Source organism: Nicotiana attenuata, chromosome 9, assembly GCF_001879085.1.
Source record: "Nicotiana attenuata strain UT chromosome 9, NIATTr2, whole genome shotgun sequence".
NCBI lineage: Eukaryota > Viridiplantae > Streptophyta > Magnoliopsida > Solanales > Solanaceae > Nicotiana > Nicotiana attenuata.
In genome coordinates, this window is record NC_031997.1 from 39,642,674 (window position 1) to 39,666,424 (window position 23,751).

At 37.1% G+C, this 23,751-nt stretch overlaps 2 long non-coding RNA genes across 3 annotated transcripts; both read right to left on the reverse strand.

Moving 5' to 3' along the window:
* LOC109232284 lies at nt 14,426–17,409 on the reverse strand. The gene is made up of 2 exons (XR_002068932.1): nt 17,086–17,409; nt 14,426–14,669 (listed from the first exon to the last, which is right to left on the reverse strand). It is a non-coding gene; the product is annotated as an uncharacterized LOC109232284 (long non-coding RNA).
* On the reverse strand, nt 20,136–23,007 carry LOC109232794. 2 transcript variants are annotated; one of them, XR_002068998.1, is made up of 6 exons: nt 22,844–23,007; nt 22,561–22,764; nt 22,312–22,398; nt 22,109–22,226; nt 21,642–22,003; nt 20,136–20,301 (listed from the first exon to the last, which is right to left on the reverse strand). It is a non-coding gene; the product is annotated as an uncharacterized LOC109232794 (long non-coding RNA). The 2 variants fall into 2 exon arrangements; XR_002068997.1 differs by having other exon boundaries at nt 22,109–22,398.

The window sequence follows — 23,751 nt, forward strand, 5'->3', positions numbered from 1 at the left end:
GAAAAATAAAATAGAACAACAAAAGTGACTAATCTGCACATATATAACTACTCAAAACTATGCTCGGCAAGAGCACATGATAAGCAATAACAAAACAAGCCCGGCAAGGGCACACAATATCCATACAACAGAATAACCCCAGCAAGGGCACAAGTCAAGTATCAATATATCAACAAAAGTGTACTCCCTAAAGCCACCCCTAACTAACAATATTGCAGTGTCCTTACTGCACAATATCAAAATAAAAATACATGTAGTTTGAGGGTCTCCTGAGGTCTGCATCAGACTAGCAGACTGCGAGAGGAAGGCCAATAACTACCGTGAAGAACTCGTAGCCTCATCATCATCGGTATCATCAGCATCATCACCAGTAACATTTGACATGAAAGAATACTCTTCGCTATCATCGTCATCCTCAACAAGTATCTTCCTGTTCAGCTGCCCCCATTTGAAGATAGCCTTGATGCCTCTCCACATCTTGATCATAAACTTGCCCTTCTTCTTGTTCTTCACCTTCTCCTTTTGGAAGTCTAACTGAAGAGATGCACGTGCCTTGGCCAAGTTGCCATAGGTTGTCTCGAGTATGCCAACAGATGCTGCTATTTTCTCTTGAGACTCTACCTTCTTTTTCTAAGTAACTAAGTAGGTCTTTATGTATTCCCTGGTGAAGTACTCGGGCCCAGGCTGGGAGGATGAGGGCCCACTGATGAGCTGTGACACTAAGTCACGAATGGCACCAAGTTGGGAGTTTAGCATCCCAAATGGTCCCTCAGGCACAACTGTCTGTGAGGATGACTATGGTCTGGCAACAGTAGTGGTGACTTTCCTCTTCTTGCTCTTTACTACACTACCCTCCCCTGTTACTCTCAATGGATGGAAGGGTTTGTCGGCCAGCAACTAATGATCGGTTCTGCGCACCTCAACCTCTGCCCGCCTACACAACTCTATGATCAGTGGAGGAAACGTCAACTCTGCGTTGTCGTCTAGGAAATACTATCTCAACTCCCACAGGATATAATGGCTGATATTCACGGGAATGCCGTCAAGAAGGCATGCAATGATCAAGGCTCTAGTGTATGATATATCCGAGACATTTCCACAGGGTGATACCCTATTGCTCAGGAAGTAGAGCGATATTTTAGCTTCAGCTGTGACGTCGATCGACTTCAAACCCCTTCTCTTGTTGGCCTATTTTGCTCTCATGCTTGCAGGATAGAGTTTAGACACAAACCATTCTGCGTTGTTGCAATGATCTTTTTCTAGCACTGGCTCGAGTGGATGGTTAGGAATCCCGAGTACGTCATTAATATGCAAGTCCTAAACCTCACCGTCTTACCCCTTATGGTGAGTTGTGGGTCGGCAAAGTTTGTATGCTTAAGATTCGCGTAAAATTCGCGAACCCACTCCTCATTCGCTTTGCACGGAGTAGGAATGAAGCATGACCATCCGGAGGTTCGTAGACGGCCATAGAATTCTGGGAGCAGCTCGGCCAATTTATCCTCGGCTATCCCTTTTTCAAGCACTATCTTTTTGGTGATGAGGTTGTCACAATACCGGCCGTAACAATCAGCCGACATGAAGCGTGACTGGTCAAATTGTTCAACCACAGCTTCCTCCTCAATTTCATGATCAAACGACACATTTTCGTTCATATTCGGGTCCATATTAGCTCAAAGTACCTTCAAAAAATCAAAACAACATTAGTCAGCCAGTAGAATCGTGTTAGATTCAAAACAAAGCAATTAGGCCAAAGAATCGAGTCGAACGGGCCCGGGAAGCCCCAGATGCAATGCTACTAGAAGTGGGAATTCTGCCCAGTTTTCGCACCTACGGACGAACCATCGCAGGTGTGGTCCCGGTTCTACGGGTTTTCATCCGCTTCTACGGTTTTGTCTAGTTTGCCAAAAAACCTCACCTGCGAATCTTTCAACGCAGGTGCGAGGCCACATGTGCGACACTTTTTTCGCTTCTGCGGTGTTCATCCAAGGGTTCAAACGCCTAGAAATTTTTGACTCTTTTCACTTCTAATATGATTTTTTGCACCTAATTTATACTCAGGACTTCTAAATTATTGTACTACATGAACTTATGATTCTATTAAACCTAATTTTGTGGTACTTAGCTAGCAATTTTCTTTTAGACAATTTGTCAAACACATGACAAGCAGAGATGATGATATGCTTTTTCAATTCAATATGGTACTCAGACTTCCCAACAATTTGTTTCATTAGTAGCAGCACACACAAAGACACTCTCAACCATTTTCCCTCACTCTTTAAACTAACAGTGATTAAGAAGAAAACAAAAAGAAATAAAAAAAATAAAAAATTAAAATTTGAAAACGGAACTATAGAATAGATGAGATGAAGAAGAAGAAGAAAAAGAAAAGAGAAGTGGAAGAGAGGAGTAGATGAGAGATACCTGTGTTGTCTTGTGTGAGAGCAGCAGAAATCAGGAGCAATGGAGGATTTGAGTATGTGAGAGATGGGGGAGTTTGGGTTTTGGGGCAAAAGGTCAGAGAATACCTGATGAAATGAGGGCTTAATTCATTAAACTTGCCCGATTTTCCGCACTTGCGGTTAATGAAGTGCTTCTACGCAGCCGCTTCTGCGAGAATTTAGTCGCACATGCAGAAACTGCGCATCTGCACCTTTTACCCGCTTCTGTGTGGCCGCATCTGCGAGAAAAGGTCCGCATATGCGGTTACACCAGATGACCGGTGCCCAGATTTTTGCAGCCACTGTTTTGTGCATTCCAAAACCTTAAACTCCTCAATTCAACTCCAAAAAATCTGAAACTTGACAGATTAGTCAAAAATAATATACTAAGCTATTCTAAAAAGAAAATGTCGAAAACGACTAAAAATTTTGAAAACGATGGGTTCCCTCCCATCTACCGCCACATTTAACGTCTTGGTACGACGAAAATCACTTTACTACTTTTCTCGCCACTTTGATGATATGAATTGGGAAGCCAACTTGGAATAAAGCTTGTGACCACGAGCGATGGGGGGTGGTAAGTTGATGATCAAGCCAAGCATTAAGTTCTTCATTTTGCACTTCTTGGCTTTCATGTGAGGAATGTCATTTTGCCTTCTTGTTCCCTCAAATTGTAAGATGTATGGCCTTTGCGTTTCCTCCTCGTAATCCCTCATTGACTCGTGTTGTTCAATTCCCATATCACCACACAATTCTAATGTTGAAAAATGCTTGGGATGTGACATCAAACATCCAAATTGCAATTCTTCTCGGATTTTGACATCCTTTTTTTCACCCGAACTAGAGTCAATCTCAACCATATTTTCATTTACACCGATTGAATCTAATTCCATATTTTTCTTGGCATCACTAACACTCATGGAGTCGGTTGGCGGATGTTCAATTCTTGATTCCTCAAAATGAAGCTCACTTTCTTCCTCGCAATCGGACTCTTCTTGATCTCTTTCCACACTCTCAAGTTGGTGGGCATAGTGAGCCTCAACCAATATTTTCATTTGATTTTCCAAAGTGCGGGTATCCTCATCATTTTGAGTCAAGACTTGCTTCAAGTCCTCGAGTGCAAAGTTGTGCTTTTCCTAATTTTTAACTATGGCCTCCAACATGAGCATCATCTTCTCATTTTGAGCATTTGAGAGTTCTTCTTGGTTTGGATCAAATGCCAAGGAAGGATTTTTGGCTTCAACCTCCAAAGAAGATTCTTGGCTATCATTAACTTCCGAGGATTTTTGGATCTCTAAAGCTTCAAGCATTTCTCCCATTTGTGAGTGCAACCTTTCAAGAGCCAAATCATTTTGGAGACTATTTTCCAAAAGCTCCTCCAAGACACTTTGCTCTTTGTTTCCTCCTTCAAGTAAGCATTCTAACATGAGCTTGAACTCTCCATTTTGACCATGCTCAACTTCTTCCACCTCCATATCCTTATAAATATCATCACAAAAGTATAATTAGCATAGCGGGGTCTTGGGGAAGGGAAGGACAAATAAGCACAATACTCCCAATGACCATTTTGACGACCACACTTATCACAAATACTCCACTCATGTGTTTGAGATTGTGCGCACAATCCGCCCCTAGGAGAATTTAAATAATTTTTCCAGGAGTGTGGTCCTCCACAATAAGGACAAGGGTCATCAAAGAATGAACAACTACCATCCGATCAGTTTTCATTATATGATGCCATTTTTCTAAACTAAGAAAATAAACAAGAAATAAACAAGAAAAATAGACCAAGGTAAGAAAAATTAGTTACACAAATATTCACAAGTTTGGACCAAAGCACTTACGCTTATTTCTCAAACAACCTAATTTACACCAAATTGTTCCCCGGCAGCGGTGCCAATTTTGATGATGTCCAAATCCACTACTAAAAAGTAAATGGACACAGTCACATGCAATATAATTTACCCAACTATGAGTCGAGGTCGAATCCCACAGAGAACAATATGTAGGCAATTAGGAATGTAAGAGAATTATCACTTGTAATGCAATGCCAAACACTTAGAATTGTTTTTGAGAATATTTATATCTAAATGCAGAAATGTAACCTAACCTAAAAAGCAAGTAAATTGATCAATGGCTACAAGTATAGATACACAGGGAATTACACTCAAGTAACGATCCAATGTATTTTACGATTTTACAAATATGAGCGAGTTTATGTTAATTAATTAGCCTTGCGTAATAATTCCATATTAGCTTCTTCCGAAGACTAACAAGACTTCCTAATTGAATTATCCCTAAAACAATTAAGATATTAAGCACACTCAATTATGGCTACAAGTAGTTTAATCCTATCCCTAGGTAGAATCTATAAAATAAGGGTTAAAAGCCTCAAGCTCTTGTTAATTAATCTTTCCCAACCCCAAATTGTCTTTCCCAAAATTAATTTAAAGTTAATGGGCGAGTCCTAGGGTTAGCTAATCCCTTTGGAAACATTAAAGAATAAGAATAATTAAAGAAACAATAACTCACTTCATAAAAGATAAAAAAATCATTCAATACATAAGCACAATAAGATATTTAATCCACACTTGAAACATGAATATTTCCATAAAAAAGATTCAAGTGTTGGAATAAATACTACACACTTAGATATACCATACAAAGCAAGGAAATGAAGAAATGAACATAAACGGGTAAGAAATTCTCAACCACTGTCACACCTCCTTTTTTACACACCTACCCCGAAGGATAATGTATAAGGGAGCTTTTCCATTTAAAGTGACATTATTCGAAATGGGATTATTTATTTATTTAGAGTCGCCACTTGGGATAGGTTTGGCTTTTGGTGTCCCAAGTCACCGGTTTATCTTGAATCCCAAATCGAGGAAATTTCGACTTCCCGAATGGAGTCTGCGAACCAGAAATTCTGAATAAAGAATTCTGTTGACCCGAGGGAAGGTGTTAGGCACCCCCGGATCCCGTGGTTCTAGCACGGTCGCTTAAACTATTATAATTGGCTAATCATCTGATTTTAATACATGTCATCCTATAGTGCAATTTTAAAATTATTTACCGCTTTTAATTAATTTTAAGGAAATTGAACGTCGTTTAAAACATGTTTTTGGATCACGCCAAATGAAATGCACCCGGATCCGACATATTTTATTCAACGTTTTGGGATTTGGATTTGGGTTGTATGAAATGCACACCCGAATTTAGGAAGGTAAATTTATTAAAGAACGCGCCTAAAGCGACTAACGTGTTATTAACTTTGCGGGAGGCCATGAAAATTCGCTAAATGGCACGTCCCGAATTATAAGCATTTTAATATAAGTATTTAAAGAGGGCTGCGCGATTTATGAATTTTATTTGGCGCGGCGCACCTCATTTTTATTTTAAAGGCCAACCTAAATGAACTACGATTTTCTATCAAGTGTTGTCTCTAAAAAGTATCTTAATTAGTTAGTATTGTGAATTGTCATTATTAAAAGTAATCAAGGAAATTGTGCCTCAAGTTCAAGTCCACACTTGAACAAAAGGAAAACCTCTTAATTCAAGGGTGCTACTTAACTAGGAAGGCCCAAGACCTATGTTACAAATTTAATCCTACAATCTTAACATAAATTCCAGCCTTCAGCACTTTTGGGCCTTAAAGATTAGCCCAGGAAGATGAAAATACTGTCAGCTTTATGAGAAGCTGTCTTGCGCTGGGCCCTTGGGCAAACAAATTTTAGGCCCAAATCCCATTAAGTAAGGGACTACCAGATTTTGGCCCACATCCAAGACTGATTTTTTTTTGTTCCAAACTACTGATTTTAATTTACAAACTGGGCTTAGTGATTTTGTGAACAAATCAAGGGTTTTGAATTCATTCGAACTTAAACATGCTAACCTTGAATCCAATTATCACATGCATATGCAACTCATTTGTATGTAGTTAACTAAGCATACTGAATATGAAATCTCAAAAGCCAAATCAAGTTCAGTTAAAGCATTCTAAGGGTTTTATGCGTGAATCACACTGTAGATGAACAACTGAACTATTTAAACTGCAAAGTATGTTTAATCTTACACTAATACGAGCGATCAGTCCATTTTAGATTCAATTTCAAACCAACAGCTTATTCTGAATTTTGCTTTCAAATAGATATGATAGTTAAATCTGAATTAACTACACTATGACTATCGTTTCTGCTAACTTCTCATAATAGTTCGAATGCCCAATTGTTAGTTACAAATGAATATCTATGATCTCACAATCAGTTTCAAGTTCATAACATTCTCCAATTTTTTAAAAATCAAACTAACACAAGAGATTAAACTATGCTATATTAGGCTAATATTAGATGAACAATCTCCAATAGTTCCACAGTCCAATACAGTTCAGATTTATTTACAATGGGGACATTAACCAAATCAAGGAAAATACTCGAAATATAAAACATTAAACAGCAAAATCTACAATAAAAATCATGCAGCAAACTTCATTTCATATTTCAACTTGATATCTATATTTCATCGGATTCAGGAAGTGTACCTGGAAGTTACAACAATAAAGAAGGAGAAATCAGTAGCAGCAAACAGCAGGTAACAGTAGCTCAAAATTGATCTCAAATCCCAGGATTGATATCAAACGAAACCCAGCAATTAACACAACCAATAAACAGCCAAAATAACCAACTCGAATAGACCAGATTCAACTCGAAAATGACTCCAGAAACTTTTAAATCTCAATTACTGAACAAACCAGGAAGTTCAAGCCATTTTGGATCTTAGATAAGCTAGAAATTCGAATTAAGAGCTAGAATTCGAAACTATTGTAAGGAACTTCAATGGAATAGTTTTTTCTTTCGAGTTTTTTGTGTTGTTTTTGTTTTTTCAGAAGATTTAAGACCTAAAGGGAACTCTCACACTCTCAGATTTCAGTTTTTGTTTTTTTTTGAATTTGAAATTTAAATTTTCAGATCTTCAAAACTTGTAGAAACTTTTGGGGGGAATTTTTAGATGCCAAAAACTTCTTTAACAAGGCAATGGGCATGCCTTTTTATAGGCAAAACTTAGGGCAATCTTCAGATTTTTATTTACACCTAAGTCCCTCTTTTATTTTCAAATTTTAACAGTTTAGTCCCCAAGATTTTGGCTTGTTGCCCAAGTTACTTCCCTAAGTTACTGAGAATCTAATTAAAACCCTCCTCTAGAAGATTCTAGGAGGTTCTAGTTTCAACTACAGCATTGTTTTCTATTTAGGAATGCCTATACTACCATTTTCCTTACCCCTAAATTACATAGCCTAAGTCAAACTAAACCCCAACCCTCTTTTACCCTAGTTAAAATTTGACTATAGTTAAACCAACAAATCTAATTCAGCTATATCCAAACAGACTAAAACTAATTAAAAGCTAACTAACAGCAACAATAAGGAATTACTGATTAAATCAAACACTGAAATAATAAAAAATTAAAATCAAACACTGCCTAAACAGGATTGACTAAAAGAAACAAGAATTAAAAACTATACTAATAGCGACGAACACTGAATTCAAACAAAAACACATATCAAAACCGATTCAAAACAAAAATTAAACTAACATCAAAAATCACTAAAACAGGATTAACCAAAATCAAAACAAAATTAAACTAAAAAAATCAAAACAGTTACAAGAACAGAATGAACCATGAACAAAAACAAAGATTAAACTAGAAAGAAAAATCGAAAACTCATGAGGATGGAATCAAACTAGGAAGAAAAACTTACAGATTTAATCTTCTAGTCGATTGAACTCGAATCGAGTCCCCAAATAATATTATATGTTTGTTCTTGGTAAGAAAAACATATAATGTTATGTAGGAACTCAAATCGACACTTGGTAGTATTCGAAAATTCCACCAGTTTTTCCAAAACCCTATATCCAAAATTTGGAGAATTGCAGTTAGATTTGGGGAGAACTAGTTTGGGGTTTAGGTAGAGGAGGGTGAGACGGGTTTAGGGTGTTGATTTGGTGGGGAAAGGGTGGAGGCGCCGCCGTGGGCGGCGGCGGCTAGGGTTTCACTGATTTGAGGGTTTTGGTAGGGATTTGAAAGAAACCAATTGTGGATTCGGGATAAGGAGGTGGAGGGGAGTATTTTGGTATAATTTGGTGGTCATTGGGGACTTGCCGCCGGCGGAGACGATTTCCGGCCGGCGGCGGCGGGGGATGGCGACGGAGGTGCAGTGTGATATTGGGAGTGTTCTGAGACGATGGAACTTTCTCTCTAGGGTTTTCTGATGAGATGGACATTTTTATTTAAAAGCCAAGATTAACTCAGGGCTGTTAGATTATAAGGGATGGAGGGCTCAGATTGATTTGCCATGAAATGACGTAGTAACACCCCCATACTACGTCGTTTCGATGGTTTGAGGGATGGGGCATTTGGAACGGGTAGGAGTGTGATTTGGGCTGGGCGTTTGGTCCGGTTCTAGGTGAGATTGGGCTGAAAATGGCCCAAAAATTGGGTGTTTANTTTATTATTACTAGGCTTTTCTTTTAATTCTTTTATTTGTTTTCTTTTCTTTTACTTACCTTTTTTTTTAATTATTTTCCGATTTTGTAAAATAAAAAGGCCCAAATTGACTCTAAAATTATACTAATTAAAATTTCAAAATTAACTAATTTCTAATTTAAAGGAAAACTTAAGGCAAATTCTAAAATTGAAAGTGAAAAAGCCAAGAACCATTTTTGTTATTTTCCTTATTTTGTAATATTAAAATGCATACTGTTTTGTATTTTTGGAACTATATCAAGTAAAGTGCACACAAAAATGCAACAAGACACAGAATCATGGAATTAATTCCTAAAAATTCAAATAATAAAGAAAAATCCTAATTCTAAGGAATTTTCTAGGAGTTGTTTAAACGTGGCAAAAATCACGTGCTCACAACCAACAGCTTCAAATCATCAAGACCAAAGTGTGTGTGCAAGAACCCTAGCTCCAAAACTTGTGTTCTCTCAAAACAGGTACAAGACTGCCCAAAGATGTCCAAAGATCTGTTTCCAATAGGCTAGGTAGTGTATTTGTGGGTTTGGAGTTAAGAAAATGTGAAATGTCATTCTAGCCCAGGTCTGAAGCCCGTTGACCGCACGTGCGGAAGAATCCTCGCAGGTGCGTCTCCGCTGATGTAGATCTCTTATCACAGATGCGGAGATTGAAGGGAAATTCTGGCTCCGCAGATGCGGACTCTCAAGCACAGATGCACAACTACAGAAGCGGTTCTTGTCACGCAGATGCGATCCCAGGCAAGGTGGCTCAATTCCGCAGATGCGGACCATTTCCTCATGGATGCAAGTCGCTTCTGCGACCAGTCTTCTGCAGATGCGAAATTACTGGAGAGTTTTGCATAGTTAAACCCTTTTTTTCTCAATTCCACTTCAATTGGATTCAACTCTCTTCGTGGAATCATTTACCTAAAAATCTAACAATACACACCACAAATGCCCTCATATTATAATTAAAGGACATAAAAACTAAAGAAAAAAGATTAGAATGAGTGGTAAAATCACCACTCATCAAAAGTCACCGAAGACGACATCACCTTCACGGAGAAAGATGCCGACAAACTTCTTTTGCCGTATAACGACACCCTGGTATTTTCACTTAATGTTCTAGGTTTCAAGATTAAACATGTATTGGTTGATTCAGGAAGCTCAGCCAACATCATTCAATAGAGAGTGATGGAACAAGCCGAATTAATTGGAAGTATCATTCTAGCAACAACGTTCCTCGCTGGGTTCAACTTGGTAAGTGTGACAACCCGAAGAGAGATCATGCTACCCAAAAACTCCATAGGGGTCACGAAGACCACCTTATTTTATGTGGTGGACGGTTACATAGGCTACAACATAATTCTCGGTAGATCATGGTTACATGAGATGAAGGTTGTATCATCAACATATCACTAGCTGCTGAAATTCCTGACCCCAGAAGGAATCAAATAGATAAGTGGAGATCAACCGGCAGCAAGAAAAATGAATGTAGTGTCGATTTCCAGCAGTAAAGGGAAGGAACCCAGCAAATAGCAATTATAGGAAATGGCGCCTGCTCTTATTCCAAGTGAAAATGATAAGGGCGAGGAGTCGTCGGAATCCCACTAGGTACCAAGATACTTTTAGGTACCAAAATAGACAGACGCGGCCAAATCCACAACATAAGAACTCGGGCAACTGGCTTTGTTCGAGGAATTCTTGGAGAGGAAATTCCACTTGTGTAACGACCTGACCAGTCAGTTTGAGTAATTTGCACTTTGCTTAGTAGTTTGAGGGCATGAGTAGCTCCGTATGATATACTATGACTTGTGTGAATCATCGGTTTTGGTTTTTAGGTTATTCGAAATAGATTTGGAAGAATGAATTTCAGGATTAAAGCTTTAAGTTGGAAGCGTTGACCAAGTTTGACTATGTAGTATTAGACCTCGGATTGGAGTTTTGATGGTTCCGTTAGGTTTGGATGGTTATTTTGGACTCAAGCGTATGCCCGGATTTTCATTTGGATATTTCTAGAAGATTTTGGCGCTATTGGCGAAAGTTGGAAATTTGAAGGTTTGGAAAGTTCATAAGTTTTATCAGGAGATAAATTTGATGAAGTCGGGTTTGGATTGTGGTTCCGGGAACTAGAGTAGCTTCTTTATGTCATTTGGGACTTGTGTGCAAAATTTGAGCTCATTCCGGGTTGATTTGATATGTTTCGGCACGAGTTTTGGAAGTTGAAAGATTCAAAGTTCATTATGTTCGATTTGAGGCGCGATTCATTATTTTGATGTTTTTATGCATGATTTTATGCCTCGAGTAGGTCCGTGTAATGTTATGGGAGTTTTTGGTATATTTTGACAGGGTCCTGAGGGGCTCGGGTGAGTTTCGGATTGCTTTCAGACCATTTTCTCTCATTTTTGGATTGCTGGTTTTTGCTGATGTCTGCAGTGAATCGTGTTCACGTGGGAGCCATCGCGATCGCAAATAAGGATTTGGAACTAGGTTGTTTTATCTCTCGTGTTCATGAGTTTTGAGTCACGTTCACGGTTCTTGTGGGGCTTGAGAAACGTGTTCGCATTGATCAGCCCGCGTTCGCGTAGAGTTGAGTTGTGAAGCTGGGGCTGGGGATCTTCTTCTTCGCGTTCGCATTTATCTTTTCGTGATCGCGTAGTGTAGGTGCACATGATCATCACATTCACATGTGATGTTTCGCGAATGTATAGGGTATTTTTGGAGGCTGCTGAGTTTGTTCTTCGTGATCGCGAAGAATGTCCCGCAATCGCATAGGGTATTTTTGTCCAGTGATTATAAGTACTCTATTTTCGGGGGTTTCAACCATTTTTGCATATTTAGAGATGCGGAGCTTGGATTGAGATGATTTTTGAAGAGATTTTCGTCGTACGGATTGGGGTAAGTATTCCCTACTTGGTTTGGTTGTATTTCGTGAATATATCTTCGTTTTTGGTATTTGATTATGAATTTTAAAGAGAAAATTGAGGGGTTTTGTTTAATGTTTCATAGATTAAATATTCGAGCTTTGAACATATATTCAAAGTCGGATTTGAGTGAAACTAGCATGGTAGAACTCATAATTGAATGAGTTGTCGGATTTTGTGAGTTTTGTTGGGTTCCGAGGTGCGGGTCCGGGTTTGACTTTTTGGTTGACTTTGGCTTTTGATTAAAGAATTGACCTTTATCGATTGGGTTTATTTCCTTTGCATTATTTGATATTCTTGAGTTGCTTTTGGCTAGTTTTAAGTCGTTCGGAGGTCGGTACGTGCGAGATGGCATTTCTAGAGTATTGTGTGGCTTGCTCGGTATTGGATATGGCTTGTTCGAGGTAAGTAACACTTCTAAAATTTGTGCTCAGGGTATGAACCCCTAAATATACGTGTTATGTGTTGGTATTGAGGTGACACACATGCCAGGTGAGGGGCGTGTGAGCACGCACCATGTGAATTATGACTCAATTGATTTTGTGGTACTCTATAGTGACTTAAACTTGTTCCTATTCATGACATTTCTACGTGTTAGAGTGATTGAGCTGTGATCCATGCTAGAAACCATGTCTAGGCTATATGCTTATCATATTGGGACCCACTGAGGTCATTTATGTTGTTGAGTTATTTGCTTACAATGCAATTACATACTCAGTCATACTCATTCATTTGCATATCATATCTTAGTCTCTGTTGTTATTTATTGATACATCATATCATCATTTTTAGATTGAGTTTCATGACATTGTAAGCCCGAGAAACTAGAGAGATTGATGACTGAGTTGGGGCCTGAGGGCCGGACTGTGAGTGATATTGATGGGATCGAGCTGCACGCCGCAGTAGGTATTAATTATTCATGATGGGATTGGGGTGCATGCTGCAATAGTCTTTATTAGTTCATGTCGTGATGGTCTTATTATAGCGCTTGGGCTAGATCTACCACTTCGGAGTCTGCACACCCACAGTGAGCGTAGTTGCTATTAATTTTTGGGCTGGATCTGCCTTGTACAGTGTCGCGCCCCCTTTTTCCTCGCGGAGTCCGGGTTTCGACATTTTGGGACAACTCCTTTTCCTTTTGGGAATTGGGTATGAGATTTGAAGAGTCGCCACCTAACAGATTAAGGTGCGTTAGGGCACCTAAAGCAAATAACTCACAAACTAGTTTACATCGCTAGAGATTTGGTTAAGGGCTCAAAATTACCTTGAGGGGAAGGTGTTAGGCACCCTCGAGGTCCACAACGGTGGGTCCTGGCTAAACTCGATTTAAGCGAATTAGTCTTATAAGCAGACAAACAAACAGATATTACTTTTAAAACAAGGAGTAAAAAGGGTCCTAGGCTTTTTAGCCTATAGGATCACTTCTGTGCAATACTTGGTAATCGTCCCCAAGTTGGAGTGCTACACATAGCATTACCGCACAGGTCATCATTTCCTTTTACTACCCAATTACCCTTCCCCTTTGTTTATTGCTAAGTGTTCTAATAACATCCAATACGTGCCCAATGCATGCACTACCCGTCCCTTATCTATGGCCCTGGAGGTGTTTAGGACTTCTATTTAAGGTGGTTCTAGACTCACCTATGGTGCTTAAAAGGAGAAAATCTAAGCGACAAACAAAAAACAGTTAGGACTGTCATATAAAGAGCAATTAAAGGGGCTCATATTTACCTCCACAAATAGACAAAACAAATGCACGCCACTCGAACGAGCAGTTTTTATAGTTTTAGGAGTCCTATGGGCAGGATATCTAAATGAGTACAAACAGAATATGCAGTAGTTCTATTAAGGCGAGGCAGAGAATACTTATCAGCTTGCCTACTCATTTTATCTCTTACTGAATCTGAGCATGTTTCAAGCAACAAGGAAATCACAATTTTAAACCCAGGACTTAATTGTCCTACAGGCTTGCCTAAGTGATAATTGGTAAAATCCTATAGACATGGTATCTAAACATTAATTAAACCATAATTTTATAAACCAGTGATTTAACAGGCGGATTTCACGCAGATTTTATCCTTTACACCCTACAGGCATGCTTTCTAAGTGCCGAAACTGATCACAAGCGTTATTTCATGACATAGAAAACTGATTTTATACACGTTCCCTATAGGCATGATATCTAAATCGTCAAAACTAATTTTTAAACATGATTTTCTATGGACAGGATATCTAAGTGAGCAGAATGTTATCCTTAGTTAATAATTCCCAAAAAGATCCTATAGGCATGGTTTCTAATGCACATTGAGACTTATACGCATGAACATGAACTTTGATACAGAATTGAGAAACGCCTTAGAAACAGGATTTCTAGTGATGCAAAGCATGAAAATTCAGGATTTTAAAGAATGAGATAAGTCATATAGGCATGGTTTCTAATGCATATAAGTAAACAATCATCACAGCAACCCTATAGGCATGATTTCTAATGTATATGAATAATCACAACCCTATAGGCACGATTTCTACCCGATCCCAACAAAGATATATAATAATCCCTCCCAACTTTACTAATAACTCCAATATCTGTTTTTACAAAGATTATTATTACAGACCAATATGAATGAATTACAAAATGAAAATCACTATACTATAGGGAGCCTTCATAGGACCAACATCAGCCTAGAACCAAGTCTTCAAACATAGCACCTCTGAGCGTAATGGTAGCCCGTCCATAGCGCATAAAGCTGGTTCCTGGTGTGTCAAAGTTCCCAAGGGCCTCCGGGACCCTGGGCAATGGTTACACCATGATCGGATGTTCAACAAGATTCACAAAGGATTGGTAAAACCAGCCCCAATGTGTCAGAGTTCATAGGAGTCTCATGGACCCTAAGCAGTGCTCACACTGGGGTGGCAGGACCCTAGACAACTAAGAGTAAGAGTTGGAAAACAGTACACAAGGGTAGGGGATATTTTTATGAAAAACAGTTTATTTTCAGAAGTGAAATAAAAAAAACAGGTTGCAAACAAAACAGGACCATGTTTCAACAGATTGATTGAAACTTAGTTACCAGTAGTTAAGCAAAACAGGAATACTAGATTCATAGACAGAATAGAGTCACAATCAAGGTTTCACATTGCAAGAACTAATTTAGTCTATTAACTATTACCAAATAGAATCATCTATACATGATTTAACAGATAGAAACATGCTGAAGTCAACTGGCGAATTAGACAGCCATACAGAAAAGATGATGATAATCTAAAGCATATTATTCTTGAAAGAAGTATACAGAAACCATGAGTTGATCAGAACATGCTAAGGCAGACTATCAGCATATTAAACAGGACAGGAATTGGGGCATGCTAATTGAGAAATGGGTAAATAAGTGTCATGGATCAAATAGGAACATGCTATCACATAGAACAGGACATGACCTACGTCAGGCTAGTAAAGAGAAACATAGGGCAGAATAGGAGCATGTTGGGACACTAACCACACAGCCACATGAGACAAAGAGGTAACAAGACTAAAGCATACTGGTTAAAATAAACAAGAAACATATAATAAACATGCACATGTTGAGGTTAAGAGTGAACTAATCATATAAGGCATAGAGAATAAAAGCTGAAGCATAATAGTTGAGATGGCTAAGAGGCAAGTATCAAAGCAGAAGTATACTGAGACACATAGCACATAGAAGAGATTATGGTAATAGATGTAGGGGCATACCAGTTAGGAGATAGCAAATAGGAAGGTGAGGGCAAGTTGAATCCAATAGCCTAGTCTTGGCTTTCAACCGACTAGACAGTGCAACAAACACAAGTAACAAAAGAACTACAATGGAGAGTGTGTGTGAATAAGAGTTTGTGTGTGTTTCTCTATCTTTCTGAGTGTGTTTGTGTGTTAGAACAATGAAAGGCTTTTATAGCTGTCACACCTCCTTTTTTACACACCACCTGAAGGTAGTAGAAGGGACTTTTTCCACTTTAAGTGACATTATTCGAAATAGGATTATTTATTTATCAGAGTCGCCACTTGGGATAGTTTATTTGGTGTCCCAAGTCACTGGTTTATTTTGAATCCCAAATCGAGGAAAATTTCGACTTTCCTTGTGAAGTCTGCGAACCAGAAATTCTGAATAAGGAATTATGTTAACCCGAGGGAAGGTGTTAGGCACCCTCGGATTCCGTGGTTCTAGCACGGTCGCTTAAACTATTATAATTGCCATATTATCTGATTTTAATACATGTTTTAGCCTATGGTAAAATTTTAACTTTATAACCGCTTTTATTCATTTTAAAGAAGATTTAACGTCGTCTAAAACATGTCTTTGGACCGCGTCACATGAAATGCACCCGCAATCCGAAACACATTTTATTCTAACGTCATTAAGATTTGGATTTGGGTCACATGAAATGCGCACCCGAGTTTAGGAAGGTAAATTATTAAAATAACGCGCCTAAAGCAACTACGCGTTTTAGCTTTGCGAGGGCCACGGAAAATTTGCTAAATGGCACGCCTCGATTTCTAAAGAACTAAAATTAGTTGAGTGAGGGCCATGGGCTATTCGATGAAAATGGCGGAGGTTCTAATTAAAGAAATCCACTACAAAAAAACTTGGGCGTGAAGTTGCGATATGATTTCGGAAAACCTTCAAATCAATAACATAAAGGGACATTAGCAGGATATACTTTCATTTCAAAATGATCAATTGCAACAAAGATTTGCTGATGCACCAAACCTAATATGAGATATAATTTGATTTGAAAAAGAAGACAAATCTAACGTCTATCCAAACAATTCGATTAAGGTTAATCAAAATGAAGATGTCCAACCACAAATCCATTTTCAGTATCATATAAGATGAAAAAGAATGTGTACATTGAATTATAGTAAAATCTTCTTAGGGCCACTTCGTTATTGTACATAAACTATTCTGTGAACATAACACTCCAAGCACTCATTAATAAGAATGTTCCATAAAAAATGGAAGAAGGAAAACAGAACATACAAAGAACAATCACACAAATTTGTTAAATGGTCTCCTCCCAACTACAGCAGGCTCTTAAAAGCATAACTAGTCGCATGTATCACTCAGAGATAGATGCATAACAAAAATCAATTCAAGTGCGAAAAGCAAATTAACTCATACAGAACCAGTTATCATCAAATTGCTGTTAAGAAAATTACAAGGCACTCACACTTTATTGAATAGGCATGATTTTCCTCTGCGACAATGAAATCCCTAGCTGCATGAGGATTAATTTTTCAAAAGAAAGAAGGCCAAATGGAGGCTGAAATCAACAGCAAATCAGAACTCAGCTACAGCGATCCAGCAAATCAAACAGTCAGAGTGTATTTCACAGCTCATTAAGTCTTTGAATTTTCCAGAAAAAATCAGTGAGATGAATGGAAACTGAAATAGCTTGGAATCACTTTTTAGCTTGCGAAATTTCCATATTTGAGAACTTTAGAAATAGGTTGGAGATGATGGAGGAAAAAATAGAGGGGAGATGCGCCGCTGCTCTCTCGTCTGATTTTTTGGTTTCTATAGTCTTTTTATACGTAGGTGGTAGGGTAAAGTGTAATGGGTATTTGGGTAGGGAGATTGGGCTTGGGTTGAACAGATTTTGGGTATAGGATTTTGCCCAAATTCAAATTAAACTCTTTTTCTAGTTTTCTTTTTTTTATTTTCTAATTTTTCCCTTTTCCTTTAATTAAAATCCTACAAATTAAAAATCCTAAATTATCCAAAAGTGTGAAATTAAACTAATTAGCTAATTATAAAATTATAAACAACACTTAATTCTATATTAAAAGTGAAAAATCAATAAACCAAAATTAAAAGACAAAAATGTAAAAATGAGCTATTTTTGTGATTTTCAAATTTTTATAAAGCAAATGATTATGATTAATTCTAAAAATGTAAAAACAAATCCTAAATGCAATACATGATATTTTTGATATTTTTTCATGATTTAAATAAAAATTAAACGTGCACAAAAATGCAAACAATTAATAAAAATCCTACAAAATCCTATAAAATGGTAAATAATTAGAAAAAATCTATATCCTTGGGATTCTGTAGGAGTATTTCATGTAGGGAAAAAATTACGTGCTTACAATAGCATACAATAGAGCACACAAATAAGGTAGGAAATCAATTGCACACAAATAAGGCAAAGAGATCAGTTAGTCAATTAGGGCTAACATGAATCAATTAATAAGCAGAATTAAGTAAGTATCCCTTAAATTAAGGAAAATCTCACACGGAGTGAATCAAAAGACAAGATTGAGGTTTAAATAAGGTAAGTAGTAAGTCTAAAGATCAATCAAAACACATAAATCAGACCAGTAGAGGAATTAAGGGAGGTAGTACCAATTATTAATCACACATAAGGAAAGAATGGGTAAAAATCCTATAAGGAAATATCAGTTTTAAAGGGAAGCACAATTTCAAACCCTAATTAGGAAAATAAGTAAATTAATACGTTAATTGACAGAGCTAGGTAAGCGAGCAAAACATTATAACCAATAGTCAGATAATTGAAAACCCTAAGGTGTAAAGCCATAGAGATGAAACTCCAGTAAGATCAGTCGATAAAAGCAAAGAAGAAAACCAGAGTTGAAAAATGCCTAAACGTTTAAAACATTTTGTAGAAATCTCTTAGAAAAATCGAAACCCTGACTTTTAGAAAAAAATGAAATTGGTTGATAATAATAGCAAAAACGGAAAAATCTTAAGGGAAAAATACCAAACGAACTCAAAACCCTTCAGATCTAAAGAGATCTAACGGATCCAACCAGTTATAACTGAGTTTATATTAAAAAAAGAACAAAGGTGGAAAATCTGGTTCGAACCAGAGATTTGAAGTCATGAAAACACGAAAGTGACAGTACTCACAGACATAGGGTTGAATATAGGCGGATTAATCGAAAAGATGAGAGATTTTGAACTAAATCTGGTTCGAATCCCTTGAGATCCCATCAAGTAACATGAAAATCGAACAACCAGTAGAGATATGAGGCCGAATAAGGCCTGAAATTGAAGAAAGAACCCATGAATCGAGAGGGGTAATAGTGACGGCGGGCTAGGGTTAGAAGGGGGTGAGAGAGAAAAGAGGAGGGAAGGGGTTTTAAGGACGGCGGGTTTGGAAGAATGGGGTAGGGTTTATGAGGTTAGGGTAATTAAAAAGGAAAGATTGTCCTGGACCATTGATCTTCTGAGATCAACGGCCAGGATCGAATCTGGGTTGGGTGGGTTATTGGATCAGGGCATTGGGTTAGTAGTTGGGCTGGGTAATTGTGTTAGGCATTTTAGGTGTTGGGCTGGGTATTTAGGTCCGAAAAATTAATTGAAAGAGGCTATATTTTAAATACCCAATTAACTTAATAAAATAATTTATAAATGATAAAAAATACCATTTGGGCATGAAAATGATTTAAGATAATTACTTAGTATTATAAAAATATAAAAGGTTATTTTCTTGTGAAATAAGGTAATTATACACACATGGGTTATTATTGCAAAGTCATTGCAATTATAACCCTAACATGTACATATGGCTATTCATGAAATAATTAAGGCTTAGTATAAATATAAATGATAAAATTAAGCAATAAAATTATCATAAAATCGTTCGTAGTGCAATTAGCACTACTGGAAAATAAACCTATGGCAACGCAGAGAAAACCGTTGCGGTACATAAGATAACCGTTGCCATAGGTCTATTGCAACGTTTTTGCGCCCGTCTAACTAGGTCGCGTAACTGCAACGGTTTCGAAAACCGTTGCCTAGAGCAGTCTATCGCAACGGTTATTTATCATTCTACTGCGACGAGTATTTTCAATCAACCAGAACGGTTCAAAGGCGTTGCAATATATATTTGTGTAACGGTTATTTATTCTGTTGCAACGGTTAAGTTAGGATATTACGATGATCTTTTACCGCTTTTGCAACAGTTTAATAGATATTGCTACCGTTTGTTTACAGTAACAACAATCTAAAAGGTTCTAATGCAACGATTTTTTATCTATTGCAACGGTTTATTGTCATATTGCAACAGTTTACATGGTTAATTGATACCGTTTTTGTTACCTATAGCAACGGTTGAGGTAAGCTATTGTAACGTTTTAATTGAACCAATAATATACTCCCTGATAGAAAATAAATATTTACATTAAATTATAATACACAATAATTTATATAAATCACAAAATAAAACTAATCATAAGTATTTACAATCCAAGTTGTAATATCCGTAAAAGCAAAATATTAGAACCCATGTACATAAGTTTAATAATCCAAAAGTTAAGAGCCAAGTACATAAGTTTTACAATCCAAAAGTTAAGAGCCAAGTACAAAAGTTAAGCATGATCTTCATTCCTTTGATCTTCCCTTTATTCATTTTCTCCACCTATAAAAGAGGATAAATAAAATCATTATCTCTTTAAATGCTAGTTAACAATTCAAATACAAATGAAAGGTCAAGTCTTTTAAAGGATTTAAGAATACCAGACACACAAATTTTTTTGACATTATTATGAGTACTGCATTTACTCCAAGAATTCTAGCATTTTTACTGTATATATAGTTGTTTAACCAAATATATAGTTACTAATGAAGCAAGGGAAGTAAGAATGCTTAATTTAGTGTTAGGAGAGATATTGAAAGTTCATCAGTAGACTAGCAAATTAGTGACTCTGAAAAGTATCTCTCAAGCACCATCTGCAATACAATAAAGCTCAAATCCTAATTTTACGTTTACTACTTTCAGTCTATGTACAAAACATGTTAGGAGAAGTACAACAAAAGACAGATGAATTCAACTGAATACATACAGCAACAACATAGGCATCATGTTTCCCTTCACGAGCAGATTTTCCGAGGCCCCTAAAACATTGCCACGCTATTTATTTTTGGATAACTTCTTGTAACAGACTGTATGAAGGATTAACCTAGCTTCGCATATACACTTGACAATCAATTTATTAGCAAGTGTATACAAACTTTGTCGATTACCAAGTGAGATCATGATTCCTCCTTTGACAGCCTAGATTTTACTCACATAACAGAACGGACTGAAACTTGACAGATTGAAAGAGCATTACTGCTTCGTGAAAACTCATTCAATAAATACAGGGACGAGTTACAGGAACATATTACCTATCAACCATGTAGCTCATGGCCTCTATTGTTGTCCCATACTCTTCCTGCATATATACTCTCTAGCCTCTAATCACAAGTAAGGTTCTTATGAACAAAAGGGCTACAAGACAGCAAACATGACAAAAGAAATAGAGAACTACAGCAGATGAATTTGTTATCAATAATTTTTAACACGAGAGCATACTAGCTCTAAGGTTTTTGAAAATAGGAAGTCAACTAGTAGCCCTAGAGTGCAATAGGACTCAGGTCACTAATTATATTGTATTCTCGCTCTGTTATGCATAGTAGACTAGCACAGTTAGACTAAGATCTAAATGACCAATTCTAGCAAATGAATTCACATGCCAAATTTCTGATTCTACATGTCACTCTCGTTGTAAACTTGCTGCATCTACATATTGGAAGAAGAAGAAGATGATGATGAAGAAAGAGAATGACTTCAACAATTTATTAACGAAGAGAATACCGTAACTCTCGTTGTAAACTTGCTGCATCTACATATTGGAAGAAGAAGAAGAAGAAGATGATGAAGAAAGAGAAAAGAAGAAGAAGAAGAGATGCAATATTTTGCAATAATTAAGTACACACCTTGATTAGTACTGCTGCTAGCATATTAGGATCAATTCGTAAATCTGGGTTAATATGCTGAAGTTGTGCAACAACATTAAGTGTAATTTGTTGCCGCCAAGTTTCCTGTTGTTCCTTGAAGTTTTTCTGCATCCTTTGTTGCATTCTCTCTTCCATTTCCTTCATTTTTTGCTCCATTATCTCATCAGTAGTCTTTGAAGAGGGTCCAGAATTTTCAGATTTTTGTTTCAAGATAGTCTTTGTAACCCCACGACCATACAATCTTACGCGACCTGGATGTTTAGGTCCCATGACTGTTGCAAATGCGTCAATTGATTGGCTATCATCTTCACTTTCTTGAGTTTTATTTGCTCCATTTCAGCCTACAAATAAAATTTAAGAGAAGAAAATACAAGTAAATAAAACTGAGTTAACAATTAGGACTAAAAAGATAATCTCGACAAGCTTTAAAGTAGAAATCTTTGTACAATTTTGCGCATTGTATCTTCATATGATTCCTTGTATACTCGACCGGGTTTTCTTGATCTCGTAGCCACAAACATGTCCTTACTTGATGGTTCCTCAAAAGTTTCCTTCTTTTTTTTTCTAGTTACGTGAAAGTCAGCATAAGAATTTTACCAAGTAAGGTTAAAAAGTTCATATTAATGAAAAATAAGAGAAAATACCGAACCTCGCGGATTGTGGCAAAACTTTTTTTGCCAGCAGTGTGTGGATTCTTTAACTTTTTTCGATTCTCAGTATTAGTTTTCGAAGTTTGCTGCAACAAGTAAGCTTTTATGTTAAACATCTAATACATTTCTGCCTTATGCATTTTGATAATCTAAAAAGTGTTGGACACGAAGACAAGGCGAGGAATGAACTTCAAAAGAATTACTCATTCTCTTTGTCCGAAATCAAGTTTACTGTGTCTATAACTTACCTGAGCTTTATCAGACTTCCAGTATTCAAGAAGGTACTTAAACTCAAATTCTGAAACATATGAAGGCTTTTTTTCCATTCGAAGTTCGTCATTGGCATAGGCGTCATAGAATTTTTTCTTCAACCAACACTTATACCTTCTCCAAGCATTTTGAATTGATTGAAAAACCCACTCTCTTCCATCATCATGAATGTCATGTTTTGTCTACAGTTTGGTGTACTTGAGTTAGAGCAAAAATATAAAATATTATCAACTAACAATTGAAACAATGAAAACTTCAAACCTTGATATATGTCCACATATCCTCTTGCCAATGTACCGAGGAAACTTCCCAACTCTTTTACAATTTCGTCAGTAGGACCAATGGGTTGGTTCAAATCACTTAGAACAACCAACTTGCGCTCACTCCCACGCGGCATCTGTGTCCTTCCACTTTTTCGTTTTATAGTGGAAGAGCCTGCAATAGTTACACGAACAAGAGATAATTACCAAATCACTAATGCTAATTTAATTTATGATTGAAATCTATATATTCTTGCCTCGTTTTTCTAATTGTTCAATTACTTCATGAGTGGCAGAATGTTGCTACGTTTGCGGCACTTGTTCCAATACTACTTGTGCTTCAGAAGATGTAGAATGTTGTGACACTTGCTGCACTTGTTCCAGTACTGCTTGTGCAGCAGAAGCCGTAGAGTGTAGAATTGTATTCATTTGCCAACATCTAACGGTGAATCACTATAAAATCAAAGACTCCAATGTCCTTTAGAAATCAGAAAAAGGTAATTTATTGAGTGAGAATCTAGAACTATAAAGAGAGAGGATGAGGAATAGATACTGAAGAAGGAAGAAGAAGGAAGAATGGGCATGGAGGAAGTCCTAGCTAGTTGTCCCCATAGATAAAAAAGTTAAACAGGAGTCACGGTAAAAGCATGTGAAAGGGCTGCTAAAAGAGAATTACATACACGTGTTTGTAGGTCAAAGCACCAATAGAATAAGGCCAAGTTTAACATACAACACAGATAACCTTTTGTATAACGGTTGATTGCGGTGTTCATACACCGTTCACCATTTATATATAGTAGAAATAATGGACATAATTCCATTGTTGCTCATCAAAGTGGTGATGTAAATAAGCAGACTACTACAGCAGCTATGACTAAAAGTTACAATGGACCAGTTCTTGGAAAAGAC